We start from the raw sequence: 21,359 nt of genomic DNA, 5'->3' as shown, positions 1-21,359 counted from the left end.
CTATGACATTTTTACCACATTTTTGATGCCATACTATACTATGACATTTTTACCAGCATTTTTGACGCCATACTATACTATGACATTTTTACCACATTTTTGACGCATACTATACTATGACATTTTTGACAGATTTTTGACGCACATACTATACTATGACATTTTTACAGACATTTTTGACGCCATACTATACTATGACATTTTTACCACATTTTGACGCCATACTATACTATGACATTTTTGACAGATTTTTGACGCCATACTATACTATGACATTTTTACCACATTTTTGACGCATACTATACTATGACATTTTTGACAGATTTTTGACGCATACTATACTATGACATTTTCACAGCATTTTTGACAGATTTTTGACGCCATACTATACTATGACATTTTTACCACATTTTTGATGCCATACTATACTATGACATTTTTACCACATTTTTGACGACATACTATACTATGACATTTTTGACAGATTTTTGACGACATACTATACTATGACATTTTTAAGACATTTTTGATGCCATACTATACTATGACATTTTTACCACATTTTTGACAGATTTTGGACGACATACTATACTATGACATTTTTACCACATTTTTGACACCATACTATACTATGACATTTTTGATGCCATACTATACTATGACATTTTTAAGACATTTTTGACACCATACTATACTATGACATTTTTACCACGTTTTGGACTCTATACAAAGACATCTTTGTGGCTATCTTTAAGCTGTTTAAAGGCTAATTTACAAGCAATTTGAAAACAGTCTTTAAGCTATTACTAAACTAAAAGCTATCTTTAAAGTAATATTTGTGGCTATCTTTAAGCTTCTTATTAGCTATATTTCTTGCAATTTTAAAGCAGTCCTTACAATTATCTTCCAGGCTATCTTTAAGGCATTTAAAAGCTAATTTAAAGCAATTTTAAAGCTATCATTAAAGCAATGAATTGACTAATGCTAATTGTATTTAGATTTTAATAAATAATATACATTAGGTTTCAGGACTAATTGTTCACTGATCTGTTTTAGATTGCAGTTAATAAAAATAGTTTCCTACCTCCATCTTTTGTGAATCCAGTTGTTTCTGTGAATTCACCTGAAAAACACAGAATATTTATTTTAAACAAGGTCTGTTGTCATTCCAATACAATATTTACTGAAACAGTCCTTATTGTACACTTAAATTTGAATTGTTGTTACATGAACTGTGTAAATAAACTTAATGAATTATGTCTGTTTTGTGTGCTCTTGTGTTTGTAAATTACCTGGGTGATCTATTCAACTCAATTCATTTTTATTTATACAGCGCCAAATCACAACAAAAGTCATCTCAAGGCACTTTTCATAAATAGCAGGTCTAGACCATACTCTTTAAAATATAGTATTTACAGAGAGAGACCCAACAAATCCCACCATGAGCAAGCACTAGGCAACAGTGGCAAGGAAAAACTTCCTTTTAGAGGCAGAAACCTCGAGCCGAACCAGACTCACGGTGGGAGTAGACCTGGAAAACAACACTTGAAAAACGTATTAACTACTAAAAACGTATAATGCAAACCACCAAACCATAAAGAGTGTAGGAGGACAAGCCACTGAAAACTAAACATCTTTTTCTTTCATTCTTTTTATCTTTTTTTTCAAGCCTGCATTCAATACAAAAGGGTGGTCAATCAAGTGTCAAGTCACCACGAAGAAATTACTTATTAACATTCACCACAGGGAATTACTATAAGGCCATGGACAGACAATGGATGACCAGGATGGACAACAGATGACAAGGAAATACAAAAATGACTGTTAAGAGATAAAACACTGAGACGCAAAATGATTACAAGGAGATGTTAAGTCGCACACAAAACAGTCATAGGACAACACAGAGACGCAAAATGATGGAGATTTGCCACCACAAAGAGACTGTGAAATGTAAATATCAAATAAGCACAAAGGGACGAAAAGCTGACCATAAAGAGATACCAAACAATCACAACTAGATGAAAATCCGCCACAAGCACACGTAAAACAACCAGTACGGGACAAAAAACAAGAAAGGACAAATGTCTGCAAAGTGACCGCAACAAGATGCTGACAGACAACAACTCATGTCAGAGATGCTTTAGTCACAGAAACACAAGCACACTGGGTGGCTCTGGGTTCTCGGCTAACTCATGGGGACCCAGTGAGGCCTCTGCACCTTCTGTGTGTCTTTGTTGATGGTCTCTGGACTTCACCCTCTCCTCCTCTCATAAAAGCAATGCCGCCAACATGAGCTTAGGTTCTGATTATCAATTAACTGTAGGAGAAGAACAACAAGTTTATCATCACTTCATGTGTTCCAGATGTTGTTTTCAAATTTGTCTCTTTCAGGAATAGTAGGCCACCTGTGAAGTGTGGCGAGATGTATGAGTTACGCTGCATCATCCTATAATAGTTATAAGAAGGAAGAAGAGAGAGTCTAAATGTGATTACTAAACAAGTTCTGAAGTATACAGGGTGTAAATTCACATACTTATTCACATACTTTGTACAGATGTATTCAATGGATTCCACCTGTGCTGAATTCAATACTGCATGTATTACAGACATAATACCTGATCCAGAATAGGAATCTATTTGATTGAGTTATGACTCTTATAATAAGGAGAGCACTTAAATTGCATCAGGGTTCAAAGGAGTTAGGTTAAGTGATAAAGTGAGAATAATTGCAGCTTTATGTACTGCAGATCAAACAAAAGGACGGAAACAGGCGTGGTGGTAATGTAAAGCATATGTGTTGCAGTTACATAAAAGTCTTCATAATGATGTTTAACATCATAACATCAGTTCAGTTCCAGACTTCTAGCATGAGTGGAATTCAACCCAACACAATGGCTGTAAGTTCCTACGGCAAATAACAATTTGAAAAATGATGTAAAAATTCAGCCAGCTGAGGTTTTATGCAAACAGTGAGATTTATAGTTCTCGTGCATAAAGACAAGCAGAAAAAGCCCTGACGTACATCCGCATCTCAGGCAAACTGCTGCCCTTTTACTGCCCAGTTCAGGGCAGGAACTGAAAGTCTGTGAGATTAATTTTACATGTTAGAGTCCCAGCAGAAGAGTGTTTCTAGACTATGGTAGAAGAAGACAGAAGATAGTTTTGAGAAGACATATAGCCTCAGTGTGGAAATGTTTCTGATGCCTTTAAGTGTTTAGATTTTTTTCTTTTTACACATCCAGCAGACATGTTATAACATTCATATTTGTCATCATTAGTCATGTTTGTGTTTACCTGTAAGTCCAGTTCACTCCCACAAAAACCGCTTTGGCCTCCATCAGCTCCTGAAAAAATAAAAATAAAAAATTTTAGTCTTAAATTTACTGCTTAGCAAGTAATGCACAGTTGCACATGGACAATTTACAATGTGTCATTTGTGTCTTCTTGTTTTACTGGTTGACAAAAGCTTCAAGCAAGCGTTCAAGCAAGCGTTCCCCCCCCAAGTCGCTGCTTTATATAGTATGTTTTAAGTTTCACTGCTCATTATAAAAAGATCACCATCAGGAAATGTGCCAATTGTTTAGTTGATCAAACACAAAGTTGGTCCTAGAGGATAAGTCCAGGCTGAATTCTAGCCAGTTTAACCAATTTATTGCTCTCTCCATCGAGTGAATGAACATCTGTGGTTCATGGTTCAGTCTTGTTTTACTATGGTTTCAAAAACTATTATTGCTAATGGGTAAAACTACATTGTGCAATCAACATTTACGTCATTATGGTAAGTTAAAACAAAACAATGCAGATGCAGGCTTACTTCATCTTTAAAACTCAATGATTTGTCAGTGCATTCAGTCACTATTCTCACCAACACGCTACCTTGCCTTTGGGTGCCAAAGCTCATGGTCACCAACCTAACCAGCAGCAATGAGCTCAGTTGAGTGTCACTGCCATCATACACTGACATCACATGTTAGACAATGAACTGGATTTCACAGGCAGGAAGAATAACTACATGTTCAAGCAGAACCTCTTTGGAAAGAGACCCACAGTCTCTCCCAGAGGACAAGCTTGAGGAGACAGTGAGCAGAGTGAGAGAGGTCAGATATGATTTTACACAGCCTTTTTGTTTATGTGTTTGTGGTACAGCGATTAAATTGATGGATGAGGGCAGCCTTTGATCTACTTTTTTTGAGTGTGCGCTGCAATTTTTTTGTCTGCCTGACTGTCTTAGACGTCACTGTGCGTGCTGAGCATCTGTGTTTACACTGCTGTGCTAGTTTGATGAGCTGAGGAGATTAAACTACACGCAGCATGGTTGTCATAAGCAATATGTCACTCAAAGGTAGTCATCTATGCACTTTGTGGACAACAGACAACTTCTGTTTCACAGAGCACAAGCCACACTGACATTAGTTATGGGTTGGACAAATATATTATTGATAGTGATAAAACAACACAATTGTTATCCTTTGATTACTCTCCACTGTCTTTGTGTCTTTGTCTCTGAATGTAGGTAGCTGTTTTCAACCATTTTGGTTTGCTTTTTGTCGGTTGTGGCCTTTTTCAATGGTCTACAGTCCAGTGGCAAACAGGAAATGTGAAGGGGAGAGAGAGGTGATGTGCAACGAAAGGTCTCCAGCTGGATTCAAACCGTGTTGTTGTGGTTACGTGGTTCCCTGCACGTCTTCAAGGCAAAGGCAGTGGCACGCACAAGTACCACCAAGCTCTGGAACATCTGGACAGATAGGTCTGTAAGCACTGGCACCAAGATATGTCTCCTCAGGACTCTCATCCGGCAAGGGGTCTTGTATGGCTGTGAGATATTGACCCTCAAAGTGGCTAATCGAAAAGAAAGCGATAGCGTTTGAGATGTCAGCATTCCCAGGATGCTCAGGATATCATACACTGAGAGGAAATTCAGCAATTTAATCCCAGAAAAGATTGGCATGAAAGAATTCTTCTGTACAGCGTTACACAAAGGAAACTTTTTCGCTATTTTAGTCGCATCTCAGGAACTGCTGACACACTGGAAGGCTGTGCTTGAAGGTGCCCAAGGCAGACAGAGGACAACCTGGATCGAGAACATCAAGAAATGGACCAACCTCAATACTGCGTACGACTACTGACAAGATTACACAATGGCGATGAAGATGAAAATGTCTTAGAGTGCTATATCACCCTGATGCTCAAATTCCCAGAAACACTTGCCCTCAGCTTTGCATTAGCATGACCACCAACTTAGCACGCCCGGGCCTATGTTTGACTATTAACCTACATCTTTTTTTTCCATCTATCAGAAACGACAGCACAAACACTGTGTTGCTGCAGGTCTGGCAAATCAGGATCGTAGTATTGCTTTGAAAATGTCACTTTAAACACTTAAAAATAGCACCATGGTTTGAGTCAAAGCTGTCGTGTATTGTGTGTATGTACAATACATGTTTTAATGCTGCAGAACTTATTTTGGCACGGAATGTCCTCTGTAAGTGGAGTGAGTCAATCTGTCAGAATCTGATTCAAATATTTTAAACCCAGCAGGTTTGATTTACAAACTTGATGTTTCCACAGTTCATGTCCAAGGGAACAGTTGTAAATCTGAGGCGGATTCTCTGAATATTTGAAAATGTTTCAGCTCAGCTTTGCCGAACTTTCCAGGATCCTCCAGAGCTTCAGATTTCCCCCCTCTTTCTCTCCATCTATTGGAGTGTGAAATATCAAAAAGGAATTGTGCAACATTTTGGGGAATACCATTTTCTTTCCTCCAGGGAGCAAGTAGAGGGGACTGTATCTGAGATGAGCACGACGCTGTAGTCAGAACATGATTTGTCTAGATAAGCATAAAGCCCTATATGCAGCCAGCTAGCTGTCTCCCCTTTCCAATGCATCTACATCTCATTAATGAACATGTTGCGTCCTCTTCAAATAAAAAAATAATAAAAAGAAATGTAAAATGACAGTTTGTGACTGTAGGGGAAGAGACATGCTGCAACCACTCCTTCTCTTCTCATTCTCAGAACGAAAGCAAATGTTGATCTAAATGTTCAGCTTTAGAAGATGTCCTCACACACACAGCTAGGGAAAAAATAAAAGTTTTGTTTATCTATCTCTTTGACAAACTCCTACAGGGGGATGATCACAAACAGATACACACAAAGTGATGCAAAACTTTGTGACTCTTTGCTTCATGAGAAAACTGTTGTGAGCACAAGAACTTTTCAAACTGGCATCAGTTTGAAAGTCAACGTTTGAGAGTAGACAGGAACACAAACACGAGCACAACACAAGTTTTGAGTATAAACTCTTGATTGCACAAAGTTCCAGCTATTTATGATGAACACCACAACACTGTTGTAGCAATGTGGCTGATGAAAATCTGCCTGTGTGTTCCTGTCTGAACTGACAGCAGGTCCCAGGTCCCCATTCATCTGACTTTTTTTGCAAAGAAAGTTTTTCTATGCTGGAATACAATCTGGCAAAAGGTTTACAGTGGGGACATTTGATTAAAACATGTTATTTTAGGAATATGCAACATATAAGTACAAAACTGAAGCAATGAAGGTCTTAAAACTAGATTTTGAAACATAGACTCTTTCAGGAACAGGCCCCTAGATCAAGTAATGAAGCAGGATCCATCTTAAGGTGCCTACCATGCCAGTACATGCTGTGCCTTAGTGCCTTCAATTAAATAAGCATAAACCAGTTGACCTACAGTTACCCTGGAGTAATAGCCTGTTTTGCTCAGTTGGAAATCCTGCCTCGACCCTGTGTTTTTACAGTTTTGGCAAAGGCAGGGTAATTAGATCATTTATTTCCAAACAGCATGCTGTTTTGAATTCAGCTTTTGTTTTGTACAGTTTTATCTTTTTCACTTTTTTTAAGCAACACTAGTGGTTAGGCTCTTTGGCAGTGTCGGCCTGTCAGTTAGTCACTTTGGTCCAGACTGAAATATCTCTATTACTATGGGATGCAGTGCCATGAAAAACACATCTTCTGACTTTGCCTCTAGCACCACCAGCTGTCCAATTTCTGTGATTTATGACTGAATCCCTTAAAAAAAAAGTTGATGACATTCCCATCATCCTTAGGTGTTCTTTGTGTTTAGCACCAAATGATAGCATGTGAACACACTAAACAAAGGTAATAAGCATGGTCAACATTATACCTGCAGCATATGAGCATTTAGCTTAAGTGCCACTGTGCCTATATACAGCCTCACAGAGGCACGGCTGTAAACTTGTCGCATGTTTTTCTTTAGGTTTTTTTTCTTTCATTTGTTTACACATTTGTTTCACTCTACAATGTCATTTATACATTTTCTCTCAATATTTTATGTAACCCACTTTGAGCTGTCCTGTATGAAATCTGCCACAGGCTATGAAAAACTTGCCTTGCAGACAAATACACGAGTTGAGGAAGCAGACAGACGAGCAGCACAATGTCACTTAGAAGACAAGAGTCCCAACATGGTGATGCGTAACTGCCAGGTCAAATCAAATAATTTACAGGACAAAATAAGGGAAGAAAGGAGGCAAATGAAGACCTACAGCCCAGTCAAATCTGTAGACACAGCTCCTGTCATGGTCTAAATACACTGATTGGATAAAAAGAAATCAGCACTGTTTTCTGGGAACGAAATGCAAACTGTCCAGGAACAAAGTCATTTTATGTGCCCAGAAAACCGCTGAATGTTTCGCTGTCCTGTTAGAACATCACACTACTTCCTACTTTGCTACTGAATATCATTTTAAGCAGTTTGTACATCCTTTGTCAGAAGATGACGGTCTTGTGTTTTCAAATCTGACGATTGATTTGTGATCATGATCAATTATCGCCAAGTTTATTTGCACTTGTGTATTTCTGTTGTTAATGATCTGGCCTCTGTTTCAGGTGGTGTGGACTGTGGAGGAAGAGACAGACAGAGAGGGGGAAGAGAGAGAGAGAGCCGCTGACAGACAGAGAACTGGATAACAGCACACGAAGGCCATCAAACAGCAGGGAGCCAGACTCACACCACACTCTCACACACACACACACACAGACTCATACACACATACACAACTGTAAAAACACACAGCAGAAAGACAGACTTGACACTTTGTCAGAGCCACAGGAAGATACTAAAACAGCAGGGTACTGCCAGAACAAATCATAAACTGATGAGTTATACACACTAACACACACACACACACACACACACACACACACAAACACACAGGAAAAAACACAAGGCGAAGGAGTCAATGCTGTGTCAGAGCTACAGGGAGATAGTAAAACAGCAGGCTGCTGTCAAAATGCATCTTAAACTGACAGATTTTACACACACACACGTACGCTCACACACAAGCTCTGCAGTTGACAGCAGCCACATTTGGGGAAGCTGGAGCTCATCAGATCATCGTCATCTGCTTCACACAGAACTTAAAACAACACAACTGAACAGGCAACATACTGAGGCAGAGCAGGTTGTTGATTGAAAACCTTGTTAGTGCAAATTCTTTTGGAAATTACAATTAAGAACAAATCAAAACATGAAACAGTCGGTGCACAGTTGGGCTGGGCTAACAGACTGTCACTGTGAATGACTTTCATCATATTTTTACAATGCTGTATGTATCACAATGTGGTAGACTTAGTCTGAATCATGCTGAATAATCAAATGAAGGCTGGATGGGAGACATATTTTTGAATACTGTCATTTCAGAATGATTCCCTTATAATCCTAGAAATAACTTTGCAAACTGGTATTAAATTGCAGGGAAACTAGAGGCATTGTTCAACTGATACTCGTGCAATTAATAAAATGAAAGTGTGCAACCAAGACACGCTGTCAATCAGTGCACAGCCTCTTGGTGAACATGCAAAAACTACTGGCAATCATATATTTCAGTAAATGGAGAATTTCCACTGATAAATTCATATTGACTTGGGTTTAATGTAAGTAATCGGACAAAACACTTAAAGCCTCCACACATCTGGCTCTCCTGCTCCAACTACTGCAAAATCTAACCGTCTTCTCCTCGTAGACTTTATGTTCTGTGATAATTGGCTCAGATTACTATTGGCAGGTGCTATCAGGCCATACAGACAATGTAAATTAAAAGTCTTAAGCAATTATATTCCACTGCCATGCATTACATAACAAAATTTGAAATAAAAATAAGAATTTAGAAAATGTGTCTTAAAGTTTAAGTATCTCAGATAATACTGAATTACTGCCCTGCTCTAATGGATAATGTGGTAACTTGGACAAACAGAGTGTCTTTCAAAATGGGTTGAAAATGATAATAAAACCTGTTTTTGTCACACCATGCAGATGATAGAAGCTCTGATATGGGCTTTACAGTCATTTACATCTGATGCTTCAAGCTTCTAAACTGATGTTTCTCAGTCTCAAATTGGGGTCAATAGACTTTCAAACTTTGATAATAGTTTGCATGAAATTAGCTTATTAAATCTGATGATACTGATGTGTTAGGGCTTATTATGTATATGTTAGAATAAATGAATGCTTTGTAGCACTAAGAAAATCCATTCATCCATCATCTATACCACTTATCCTTGGGGGTCATGGGGGTGGGGGTGGGGGTGGGGGTGGGGGTCCCTTCAGGAGAACCACCAACAGTGCTGTTGTGTCCCTCCACGCTGCTTGAATTAAAATAGACATACAGGAAGATTTTCCATGAGTCATGTCAAACTATGATCAGAGTTTGGGAACTCAACATGGGGTCAGGGGTTGGAATAAGCTGAGATAAGACACAATAACATAAAAACAGGTTTTATTATCAATTACGTGCACATGTTCACAAGTTTATTATCCTAAAGGTAAAAGTTGTCACAGGGCTGATCGGTTTTAAAATGATTGTGTATTTGAAATTATAGTGAGTTATGAGTGATAACACATGGGGTTTTATTACACATGATAACCTTGAAAACTGGGAATTATGAGGCTTTCATGCAAACATAACAAAACCCCCAATGTTTTATGTGATGACCTCACTATGTTGAGCCCCAGTGACCTTGAACCTGTCTGAAAAACTTTGCTTTACAAGGAAGAATAGGAATCAGCCGCTGAAGAACCTCACAGAAATCTAATGTCTTTTCTTAACTGTTATTATTTTTGTCAATATTTCTTATCTAAATTGTTAATATTGTTAATATCATTGTTGCTGAAATACTAAATATGGATTTGGTCTTTCTCCCTCTATCATATTATGCAGTTTGCTGTTCTTTGCTGACAGTATCAGGTGAAATTGCATTATAATGAATGTATAGTACTGTTAGTCAGCACTAAAATGTAATATTGGAAGTCCTCAGTATGTTGCCACTGTGCGTAGATTTCAGTCAAGGCTGAAAAGTTTAGCTACTGCTGATAATGTGAATCTGTCTTTGAAAAGACCCTTTGCCCACTCTCTGTATGTCCTCTGTCCCTCCTCAACTCATCTATCTGCTTCTTTGTGTCTTTATTCCTTTTGTCTGGATTCCCTGCTTCTCTCCATTTCATCCTCTGACACCTTTACTTTATTACCTCTGCCAAGGAAGTTATGTTTTCACAAAAAAAAAAAGAAAAAAGTTTTGTTTGTTTGTCAGCAGGATTACGTAAAATGTACAGAACCAATTTGCACCGAACTTGGTGGAGGGATGAGGCATGAGCCAGAGAAGAACCCAATACATTTTGGTGCAGATCCAGGATTTTATTTATTTTTCATCATTTATAGGGCATTGTTCCAGCATTTCAGCCTTGGCAGAGGAACGCGTTGTACCGAGTGTCATTCTAGTTCTGAACATCTGTTCATCTTTCGTGCCTTTAATTTATTTTCTCTGTCCTCTTCTCTCTTTTCATCCATCTTTTCCTTTCTCTTCTTTTATTTATCTCTTATTCCTCTGTCCACTTTTCCATTTCCATTTCATCTTTTGGACTTTTATTTCATCTGTTATTTTATTGTTTTCCCTCTACATCTATCCTTTGTTGTCTTCTTTCCTTTGTTCTTTAACTCTTCCTTCCTGTCTCCCTTTTCTCTTTTAACATCTTTCAATTCCCTTCTTGTTTTTTTTCCTCTCTGTGCACCTCCTCCTCTCCTCTCCTGTTAGAGATGAAGAAAGAAGTGACAGTGTTGCAAACAGAACACAGATCTTGATCAATGTGTTCCCTTGTTCTTCTTCTCTGTTCTACTCTGACTCCAATTTTTCTTGTTCTGCCCTTTTCTTTGAGACAGAATGGAAAGCTCTTTGGTCTGATCTTCTCAAGTAAAACTCACTAACAGCAATTTACTCAGTAAACACGTGTTTCCCAGAACCAGAGTACTCTCCAACTTAACAGTTTCCAGAAGAAGTTAGGAGGAACCAGCGAGTAGCTGTACGGTAGCTGTCCTGGTGTGGAAGCCTTAGATCACCTTTACATAGGCTCCACTGCAAATTGTACATCCTTGTATATACTTGTTATAATCTCATGAATAATCAGCCATTACAGCAGGTTTACTAAGACTTTCTACACATCGGTTTATGTAAAGGTGAACTATATTCTACAGTGAAAACGTCAAAACTATGATGTGTTTGATCAAAGTTTGGCCGAGACAGGACCGATGATTAGCTCTAGATTATGGTCTTTATCTTTGACTTTATTTCCCCCCTAATTGGACGTCTATAAATCGACCCGTGACTCTGTCTTTGCGGGAAATGTAGGCTCTCTCTCCTCTCCCCTCTTCCTCCCATCCTCCTGTGTCTCTCACCCTCCTCTCCCTCCCTTTCTCCTCTTGTTCCTGTCCAATTTCTACATGCTGATGTTATAAATAGGCTTTGCTGTTATTTTTAATGACTTGTGCATACTGTACGATGAAGGTGATGATGCTGGCTCCTCTGTCTGCACTGAGAGTGTGCCAGAGGCCTTTACAACACATGTAAATAAACCAAATAAAAAGTTGGAACTTGTGACAGTTGTCTGGGGACTTTTGTGATCATTCCTGAAAACGTGATAACATATTTCCATCTTTCATGCATCAAATCTGTTTTCTTCTTCAACTATTTGATCTTTTGTGAGTTTGACGTAAAAAGCTTGTCTCTTCTCCCCCTGTTTCTGGTTAAATGTAGATTAATACATTATGTCTGAATCACTGAACTTCTGCATTAAACCACAGACTACAATCTTTCACTACCCTTAACCAAGTGCTGTCAGCGACCATAAATAAGTATAAAAGTGCTGTAGTCACTACAAGTCGATGTATTACTGTCAGGGCAAAAAAATTGACAATTCCTGTCCATGCAGGCTAAATAAATCAAGACATTAAATGTTGTGATATACAGAGTGAAATCATTTCATCAATTTCTCTTTACTGAATAAAGACTAATCCAGTCTCCTCACAGTGTGCTCACAAAAGGTAGTACTATTATTTTCAAAGATATAGAAGATATAGAAACCACTGTCTGAATGAATCACAACAAATATCATTTTAAGCTGTTGTCAGAATCATGATCACAGAGTTTCACATAATTCACTGATCTGCAGAAATTATAATGAATAAAATTTAACTTCAGATTGGTCTACTAAAAAGTGAGTCAATCCTCCTGTAGGTAAGAGCCTGAAAATAGCCCCAAAAAGCTGCATATTTCCTGACTATTATTAAATAATAATAGTAACAATATTAAATTTGAGCTGGATCCAAACATTTCCGTTAACTGATTTATTTTTCCCTCCTACAGAAACCTGAGATATGAGGTCTGTGGAGATGGAGACATTCACCAGACAGGAGAGGATCTGATGAATGAAGTGGAGGAAATGCATTATGGGAGGTCCACGGGGCTATAATGACACTGAACTCTTGTTTTGATTTGAACACTTGCTCAGCTTTAATAAAGTCCAGTGCTGGAGTATCCCTTTAATTGTTAGTTTAAACCCTTGTTGAACTCAGAACACCAAAGCAGAGCTTATAGGGAGCTGGATTCCTGATAAAACACAGGATCATGTTTCTCATACCTGTTTGTCTGCATTAATAATCTATTATGGCCAAAGTGCTCACAAGAGGGGATTTGCTACTGCAGAATGAGATAAGATCAAACAACAACATGATAACGGACAGATGCTGAGGCACTGGTACCATTAAAAATGATAGTTGGCATTATTCTGTAGGTTTCTTACACTCTAAATCTTAAGAAAGGGTCACAATTATGTCCAGTTTCCTAAAACAGCTGAGCACTGAAGTTTGGAGCAAACATTACTCAACCAGGAGGAAATATTCCATTTGTTGGGGAATATTTTCAGCAGCAGATTAATACACATCTGGTGCTCTAGTGAGTATTTATGGCAGCAGGACGGTAATTAAAGGATTGACTCAAAATAAACTACAGTGTGTGTGTTACCTAGATCTGACATGTTAAATTGAGTGTGACTCATTTTAAGTACACACAGACACACACACAGGTTAACTTTAGTTCCTTTTGGGGTTTTTACATAGACTTGCATTCACTTCCTGGAGACTGGAGACCCCTAACCCTTAAACCCTAAACTTAATCTAACCTCAAATTCTCCCCAACTGGAGACATGGCCGCCCCAATTAACTGATCTTGGTCTGAAATTTGTCCCCAAAAGTACCTTAAGTCAGACCCACACACACATTCACACACCCTTACCTGTGGTTTTGGTCTTGTCACCACAAATCTCTCTTTAGTCCCAATAGCTCAGCTCCTTTTGGCTTGAAGGTTGCTCTGAAACGTTAGCATGTTGCTCCTTGAACTTTCATCTTATTCCTGAAAATAAGCAGAAAAAATATCCACAGAAATAAATTAAATAGGTACAAATTTGCCCCAAAAATGTCAAGAAATTGAAAGAAAGAACGGATCACGGATGAAGACACACAAAGACAGTAAACTCAGCAGAGAGCTGAAAGTGACAATTGAGTTATTTTCCCAATTTCAAACATGCACTTCAAGATTTATTTTGTGGCATTAGTCTGGAACATGAACTGAACATGTGTGAAATAACCCATTAGGACAACAGGCAGCAATTAGATCAGAAAGCAAACAATTAGAATCAATTAAATGCCAAACATTGTATGATTTTTATCTCACAGTTAAACTCTGGTCCAACTTGTTGAGATCACTCACGACAGCAGAATTATACTTGGCTCAACAAAAGCAGTGTGTGTCAGCACTTTTCTAAAGAGGACACATGTTGCTTTACAGCAGCAGCAGCAGCAGCAGAGAAGATAAAAATCTGATTCGCTCCTGTGGGAATCCTGATGGTTACCATCTACTTTAAATCTCTTCCATCATTTTCAGAATTTCTGGACTACAGGAGAATAAAAAACCTGCAGCTAGATCAAGTTTTCCATCTCAGAGCGACCCTCCTGTGCCTGAGAGCCTTGATAGAACGCTGGCTTTCAAAATCATCTTGCACCTACAACCTCTGCACCTGTAAACACTTAAGCTTTTGAACTACTAAATGTTTCTACCTCTAAATGTCTTCACTCTGAGTTTTCCAGACATTCCTCTCATTGCTGATTTTGAAAAATGTGCAGTACTCTAAATTAAGGCTTAATAATAACCACATCACCCTCACATACTCTACCTGTTGAACCCACTGAGTGCGTGAGGTAAGTGCTTTAGAAGCTTATTTGCACTCTTTCATCATAATATTGGCTTCCAGAGAGCACTTCTAATCAGAAGCAGGATCTGAACCCCTAACCTCGACACCTGCTCATATTTAACAACTGATCCTCAGTGTTAGTCCTTCTGATCTTATCCTGCAAGATTTTCCATCTACATGTTATCTTTCAAAGTTTTCTTGCAACTGAGAAATGTGAATTGAACACCATATGTAGTGTATTAAAGCCCAGGGGATTAATGGTTCACACCGTGAGCTCTGTTTTTTTTTTTTTTTAACCTCTGTCTGCTATCACTCTTATTGAACCAAAATGTTTAACAAGCTATAATCTTGTGTATCTTCAAATCAAAGTGTGACAGCAAATCCAGTTTAACTGAAGTTTGGAGAGCGTAAACACAACGCTGTAGTTGATCAGGGAAGCATGGCAAAGCTGTGGTTAGTTTTCTTATCATATTTTCTCACTTATAGTATCTAATAGTATTTAGCCATGCAGATGGAGACAGTGGCTGACTGGCACCAGCTTATACAACCTCACAGCCAGGGTCGACCCAGAGCTCACTGGAGACTTATACATCTCATCTGCCAACCTACATGGTCATTTAGGTTGGAGGGCTTATTGTGTCTACTGGTGTGGACACAAGAAGGTCGACAAGGACATAATTATTGATAGATAAAATATACATGCACATGCCAAAACACTGAAGTAAAAAAATGTTTTAAACATTGTCAATTTTTTGAAACGTTGTGATAGAACTGTTACCAAGTTTAGAGCAGAATTTAAACAGAATTTAAACTATGGGATCATTCGTGGGGCTGTGTCCTACAACTATACTTCGGTAAAAGCCATTTGCACACGTGATAACAGCGTAACCTCATTCTTCTGAACATGAGAACATCTGTTGTCCGCTTAGCCTCTAACTGTTTGCACCTGCTGCTCTTCACAGCAAATATGTGACTCACCTTCCATGAAAGCTCCCATCAGATAACCTAAAATATGACAAAGATGTCAAGGTCACGGTCTGACTACTGCAAGCTGTGTTGTGCATTTATCTCACAATGTGTTAGTACAAATTCATGCACCAGAGACAACTTGGTGTGGGAGATCAAAAGGGACATATCTGATCTTGTGAGGGCTTAAAACATGATGGTGCATCTGGAAAAAATGTACTTTAGGTACAACAATTAGCTCCGTGTGTATCCCTGTTCCTGACATGCTGGATGTTTTGTTTTTTTAATCAAAGTCCAGCAGGGAAAATTTGTCCTGCATGTTTTGTTGAATCTGGCAGATAGTATTTGGAAATTAGCCATAATAAACTGACTGACTGAGAGCGAAGATATGAAAGGGATCCTAACATGATGATCAGATCTCATCTGCTCATTTTGCACTATTACGAATGATTAGCCTCTGGGGGGAATGGGCAGTGCTGCAGAATATAACAACACATTGTGGTGTGGCCGTTTCCTCTTTTCAGGCCAAAAATAAATCAATCTGTGTTACTGTTCAAGTAGATGAACAGGCATTTTAGTCAGTTTGTTTCTCATAAATCTTTAAAACAGGCCACCATCAGTGAGTCTGCTGTTGTGGCACACATGCAGAAACTACCTGGGTTTTCCAGCTAACATTAGCAAATAAAAATTCCAGATATTAAAATATACTGGACAAGAATGTCAGTCTTTGTCCATCATACTGAATCTTCTCTCTGACCTTTAACGGTCCTCTCCTTGCTGACTTGAAATTAAAGTCTTGATGTTGCAACTTTAACACTCTCATATACTGTTGGACGCAGTGTGTGTGAGCTAAGTGCTTTAGAAACTTTTTTCCAGTTCATCATCTATATATTGGCTTTGAGACAGTACTTAAAGATTAAGTCAGGATCTGCACCTCTAACCTCAAGTGTTAGTCTTTCTGACCTTATTCTCTTACAGATTTATACTCATCTGCATGCACTCTTTCAAAAGTGGCAAACACATGGATTTCAGATTTTGAACGGAGTTTATGTAGTTTATTAATGATTAAGGTTCTTTTTATTTCTTTATCGCTGGCTGTTAGCCGTCTTGTGAAACCAAAACTGAGCATCAAAGTCAGGATCTAACAATTTAAGAAAACAATGCTCTAACATAAATTATCACCTCAACCGAACTTTGGAAAACATTATACATAACAATTGATCAAAGCAGGGTGACAACACTGTAATTAGTTATCAGTTATCAGTTTTGCGATCAGTTTAAATGGTGGACATATTTTCTCAGTCATGTCTATTGTGGAGTTAAGGGATGGTTCTGGTTATTTCAGTATCTAAAACAGGCTCAAGACTGGACAAAGACACACATGAGCAGTAGTTTAAAGTAAGTAAAGTAAGTAAATTTGTTTTATACAGTAAACTATAAGCAGATCCACCTAAAGGATGGAGGACAGGGGAGAGAACGTACTTTTGAAGAAGTTAACAAGTCTTATATGTTAACATCTCATCTGAGGATGCTTTAAGGACCTCCAGTTTAAAATCAACCTAAAACTGCAAAGCTTAATTAGCCTGCACAAGTTGGAAATTTTTAAGTTAAAAAGTTCTATTACTTTTGGTCAGATTGTGTCTTGGTGTTCCTTGAAATAGAACTTCTATTAATAATATTAATAAAAATAACCAGTTACTTCTCTGCAGTATCACTGCATCATCCTCATCAATTTCTTTTCTGATCTGTGTGATCTCATTCCTCATCTGTGCTGAACTATGTACTGAACTCTCACAACACTCACAATACCCCTTTTCCACCCATGTGAACAGGTGCTGTTCCAATCCACAACCCTAAATATTGTGGATAAATTGGTTCGGAACCCAAAACGTTAGTTCCCAGCTGAAAAATAGGGAAAACATGATGACATCAGTGAGTGGTGTTATATTCTACAGGTTGCAAAGAGCTCCATTGTGCAGGACATCGTCCTTGATTACAATGGTTCTGCTCAAAACTGGGGGAAACACGGGCGGGTTCACTAGACTGCATATTGGTCTCGGAAGGGAATTTAGTGTCAACAAGTTGAGAATGATCCTGGAAGACCTGTGCCACTTACAGACCCTGATTTTGTAATGAGCTGTAACTGTTGTAAATTAGGCGTTAATTTAATTCAGTTTGCCAATGTAAACTGAACTAAGCTTGTGCTTAAATACATAAACCAACACTCCTGTTTCCCTGCAATCTTTTACAGAGCAGCTGAAGCTTAGTCTTATATAAATATCTGGTCAAATGGTTTGAGAACATGACACCACAACAAGATACATTTACACCATAAATATACAATAATTATTGTAGACATGCAACTGAGTGCATTCCTGGTTATTCTCATGGTCGGATTAACCTCCATCCTCCACAACCACATGTTAACTAAACACAGCCACTTTCCAAGAATTAAGAAAAATGAGAATGAAATCCTTCCTGCTTTACTTTATCCAATCAGCTTAGCCCAAAGCTCTTCCACACCTCTCACCAACCACACAGAATCATATTCAACCTTTTTCTGCACTTGTAGCACCAACATCTGTCTACGGCCAGAGTGAGAAGATGGTTAATCTATGTACAGTATCCTTCTCATCTATCACAGCAAATGCACCTGAAAGAACATAATGTAAGTAAGGTCAAAGTAATTGTCAGACCGACCACAACCCCATACAAGACTACATTTATCATCAGTGCGTTATGATCTGTAAAATCATCTCTCCTGCTTGAACTGATGTTACTGAGATGAGAAAAAGAAAGAAATGTTTTGCAGCTGGAAATGTTTCCCCAAAAAAGACAAACATCACGTGCGAGAAATGTGAAAGGAAAGTAACAGCAGACTTGCAGATGTTAAGGGATACATTTACAACATTTAGACAATTTCAAGCTAATTTTATCCACCACTGAACAGCAACTTACTTTGTGATGCTCTGTCAGTCTCTTTGTGTAGCAGCTCCAACTTCAACAGAGGGCCTTGGCTGGAGCTCAGAGCATCCTTGAAATCAAAAAATAGTAATAAAAAAATTCAACATGACCATAATTTCATGTAACTGCTAAGATTACAGAAAATATGTGCCCTGCAGAGTGCCAGTTCATCCTTTCTGGAACACAGAAAAATGTTCAGCTCAACTAAAAAAGACTTTTCGGGAACACAGAACTCCTGATGCTTTCACCTGATGTTTCTCCTCCTGTCAGGTCTCATCAGTACCACCTCCTATTTTCTCTGACCAACCACTGAGGTACTTTTGATTAGATTCACAACTCACAGTTTTTTTCTCACATAAGAATCCAATTTATCACATGTTGTAACTTCTGAAAAAAATCATCAAAACCCCCGACTGGATGAGGAGATTTGTCTCTCATGAAACCAGCTTTTATGATAATCATGTCACATGTTACGGGGGACTAGCTAACAGGCCCTCCACCCTGGTGGGAACGCAGCCATGCATGGTTTGTGTTTTGCAGCACTTTAACACATCGTCACTTCTGACTCTCGACAGAGATTGTGCTTGTTTTTGGAAAACTATCTCAGGATTAGACCTCCGCTTTGACTCTTCCTCTCACAGGGGCGTCTTCCCAGAAAAACAGGCTGCTTTTATTACTGCTTTGGGAGAGCAGATGTTCAATCCACAGGGGCATTCATGTCCACTTCGGACTGCTCTTGCTTCATTGACTGACGGGTTCAGAATCCAGATGAGTGACGGTAGTTTAAGATTGTCTTAATGGTGCTAATAAACAGGTTGGAGATGTTTAAAATGTGAAGTTACCGAGCCACTTTTTAAATTTCCTCCTTTGTGATGCAGGATGAAACCAGTCATTTGTAAAACCACCACTGCAAGACAGAACATCATGTGTGTCACTTGGTGCTGCTTTGAGGATGGATTTAAAGCGTATTTAAGATCTCTAATGGACATCCATGATTGCATGACTTTTGATTGTCAATTAAATGTCCACACCAGGAAGTGAGACACGTGCATCAGGGCACGACGACATGTCTCACCACCCCCATTATGCAGGCTTACACTGAGAACAATAGCAGCGAGGCTTTTGACGAACGCCAAACCCTGCCGCTCCAGCACCACAAGTACTTTCTGCTTTAACTTGTATCTGATGTCGCAGCTAAACAATAGTGGCACGCGGCGCATTGTGAGGCTCAGGGAAGAGGCTGAGAGCTGCTCTTTGTCAAATTAACTAGATAAGCATTTCCCAAACCAACCAGTTACTCTTCTCCCTTCTTTATCTTTTCTCTTGTAAACAAAAATACAGTTGAAAATGTTTTTGATGAAGCACAAATCTCACCTTTGTGTCTCTTCCAGTAAGTTTTCTTGCACGACGTCTTCTTTGCCTCCCCGTGTTGCGCCGCCAGGCCCTAGTGGGCTCATTACTGCCCCCTGTGGCTGGAGGCATGAACTACGCTCACTTGTCCTTGATGAGATTTTCCTCCTGTAAAATAAATAAACAAATATATAAATAAAACAAGACCACAGGTCATTTTTTGCCATCAGCTTATCACGATCCATGGTTACTTTTTATTGTTGTGGGACCCCTAGTGGCTGTAGTAACCCTTTCTCGTGTGAAGCCAGCAGTGCTGTTGCTTTTATCCACAACTGTTCCACAACTTTAACCACATGTTTATTATTGTTACCACGACAGGACAATAAAGGTCGACTCATAGGAGTGTGGTGCTGCTACACTCCTTTGAATCGAATCTGACAGTAGGGACAAATCATATGGTTGTTTAGGACTTTTTGCTATTGATGGTTGGTGAGAACCACATTTCGCAGTCACAGGGTGCAACAATTAGCCCAGTCCACATCCAAAAGCTGGCCATAATTTAGCTTTTTTATGTCAAATTCAAAATAAAACAGTTATTGATCTTAATGTGACCTCTCCTTTGTTGAATAAATAAAAGCATCTACGTACCAGCAGATCCTGACGTGATTTGGTGTGATCTGCTCTCTGTCAGTTTTTCAGCATCTTTCTCCCATGCTTTGATGGGAAAACTTTTGTCTGTCTTCCAGCTGTCTGCGATAATCCCTCTTCCTCTGTCCCACTTCTTTCCATACCAGATGCCTTAAAGCCCACTTCAGGAAGGACTGGGGGAATGTTGCAATACTGACATTGCTTCGACCCCCCGCCCCTCCCAAAAAAAAAAAAAAAAAAAAAGTCTGAGTCAGGTAACAGACGGGCAAATCCTCCTTGGTTGTAATTTTTTAAAATCTAGCAAGCAGAAAGGAAAATAGGTTAAACACTGTTGTTGGCCTTTCTATGGATATGACCTGATGAAGGTCAAAGAGTCGTTTTGTTCCAGTAACCTTTCAAATTGTAAATCTTTTAGGGAATTTAGGGAATTTAGGGAATAAATTAGAGGGAAATACAATGTTGTAAATGAGTAAGTGAAACTGGTGATGGATCAGTATTACACAAGTAAATATAACAACAAGAATAAACTAGTTCTAAGGACTAGTTTTAAACAAGAGGAGAGGGTCTCACATGTTCTCTGCACTGAACATGCAACATTTACTGACACAAAAATTCAACTTTTGATGAAAGATGAACCAAAAAAAGTCTCCCCCACAAAGAAAAAATCATCTCCAGTGATGACAAATTTCATAATATTCACATGTATATAAATGTGATCACTCTACATGTGCGAGAGCAGAGAGAGATAAGAAACTCCAGGAGAGGCCTGAACTGAGCAGAATGATGTTGAGCAGAAGCTGTCATAAATTATAGAACTGTCCAGAAAACAAAGAATGCATAATAGACAAGTTTTTCT

General features: G+C 38.7%; 1 protein-coding gene and 1 long non-coding RNA gene across 3 annotated transcripts in view; one reads left to right on the top strand and one right to left on the bottom strand.

The window, feature by feature from the left end:
- The window catches only part of raly (RALY heterogeneous nuclear ribonucleoprotein), a 122,545-nt gene extending 112,958 nt beyond the window's left edge, over positions 1–9,587 (top strand). The window contains exon 9 of the mRNA XM_018678253.2: positions 7,888–9,587. The gene's annotated coding sequence lies outside the window, so the exon portion shown is untranslated. The remainder of the gene's footprint in view (positions 1–7,887) is intronic.
- LOC108884395 (uncharacterized) overlaps positions 1–18,757 on the bottom strand; it is a 30,926-nt gene extending 12,169 nt beyond the window's left edge. The window contains exons 1-5 of one of the 2 annotated variants that reach the window (XR_007814317.1): positions 18,500–18,757; positions 13,621–13,737; positions 3,295–3,344; positions 2,219–2,317; positions 1,085–1,123 (exon numbers count right to left, since the gene is read on the bottom strand). This is a non-coding gene — a long non-coding RNA (uncharacterized LOC108884395). The remainder of the gene's footprint in view (positions 1–1,084; positions 1,124–2,218; positions 2,318–3,294; positions 3,345–13,620; positions 13,738–18,499) is intronic. The other variant, XR_007814316.1, reaches the window with a different exon arrangement.
- Positions 18,758–21,359: the final 2,602 nt, after the last annotated feature.

Source organism: Lates calcarifer, linkage group LG12 (genome assembly GCF_001640805.2).
Source record: "Lates calcarifer isolate ASB-BC8 linkage group LG12, TLL_Latcal_v3, whole genome shotgun sequence".
Taxonomy (NCBI): Eukaryota; Metazoa; Chordata; class Actinopteri; family Centropomidae; genus Lates; species Lates calcarifer.
Note: the sequence above shows the minus strand (reverse complement) of the source record. Positions and strands in the feature narration are given on the sequence as shown.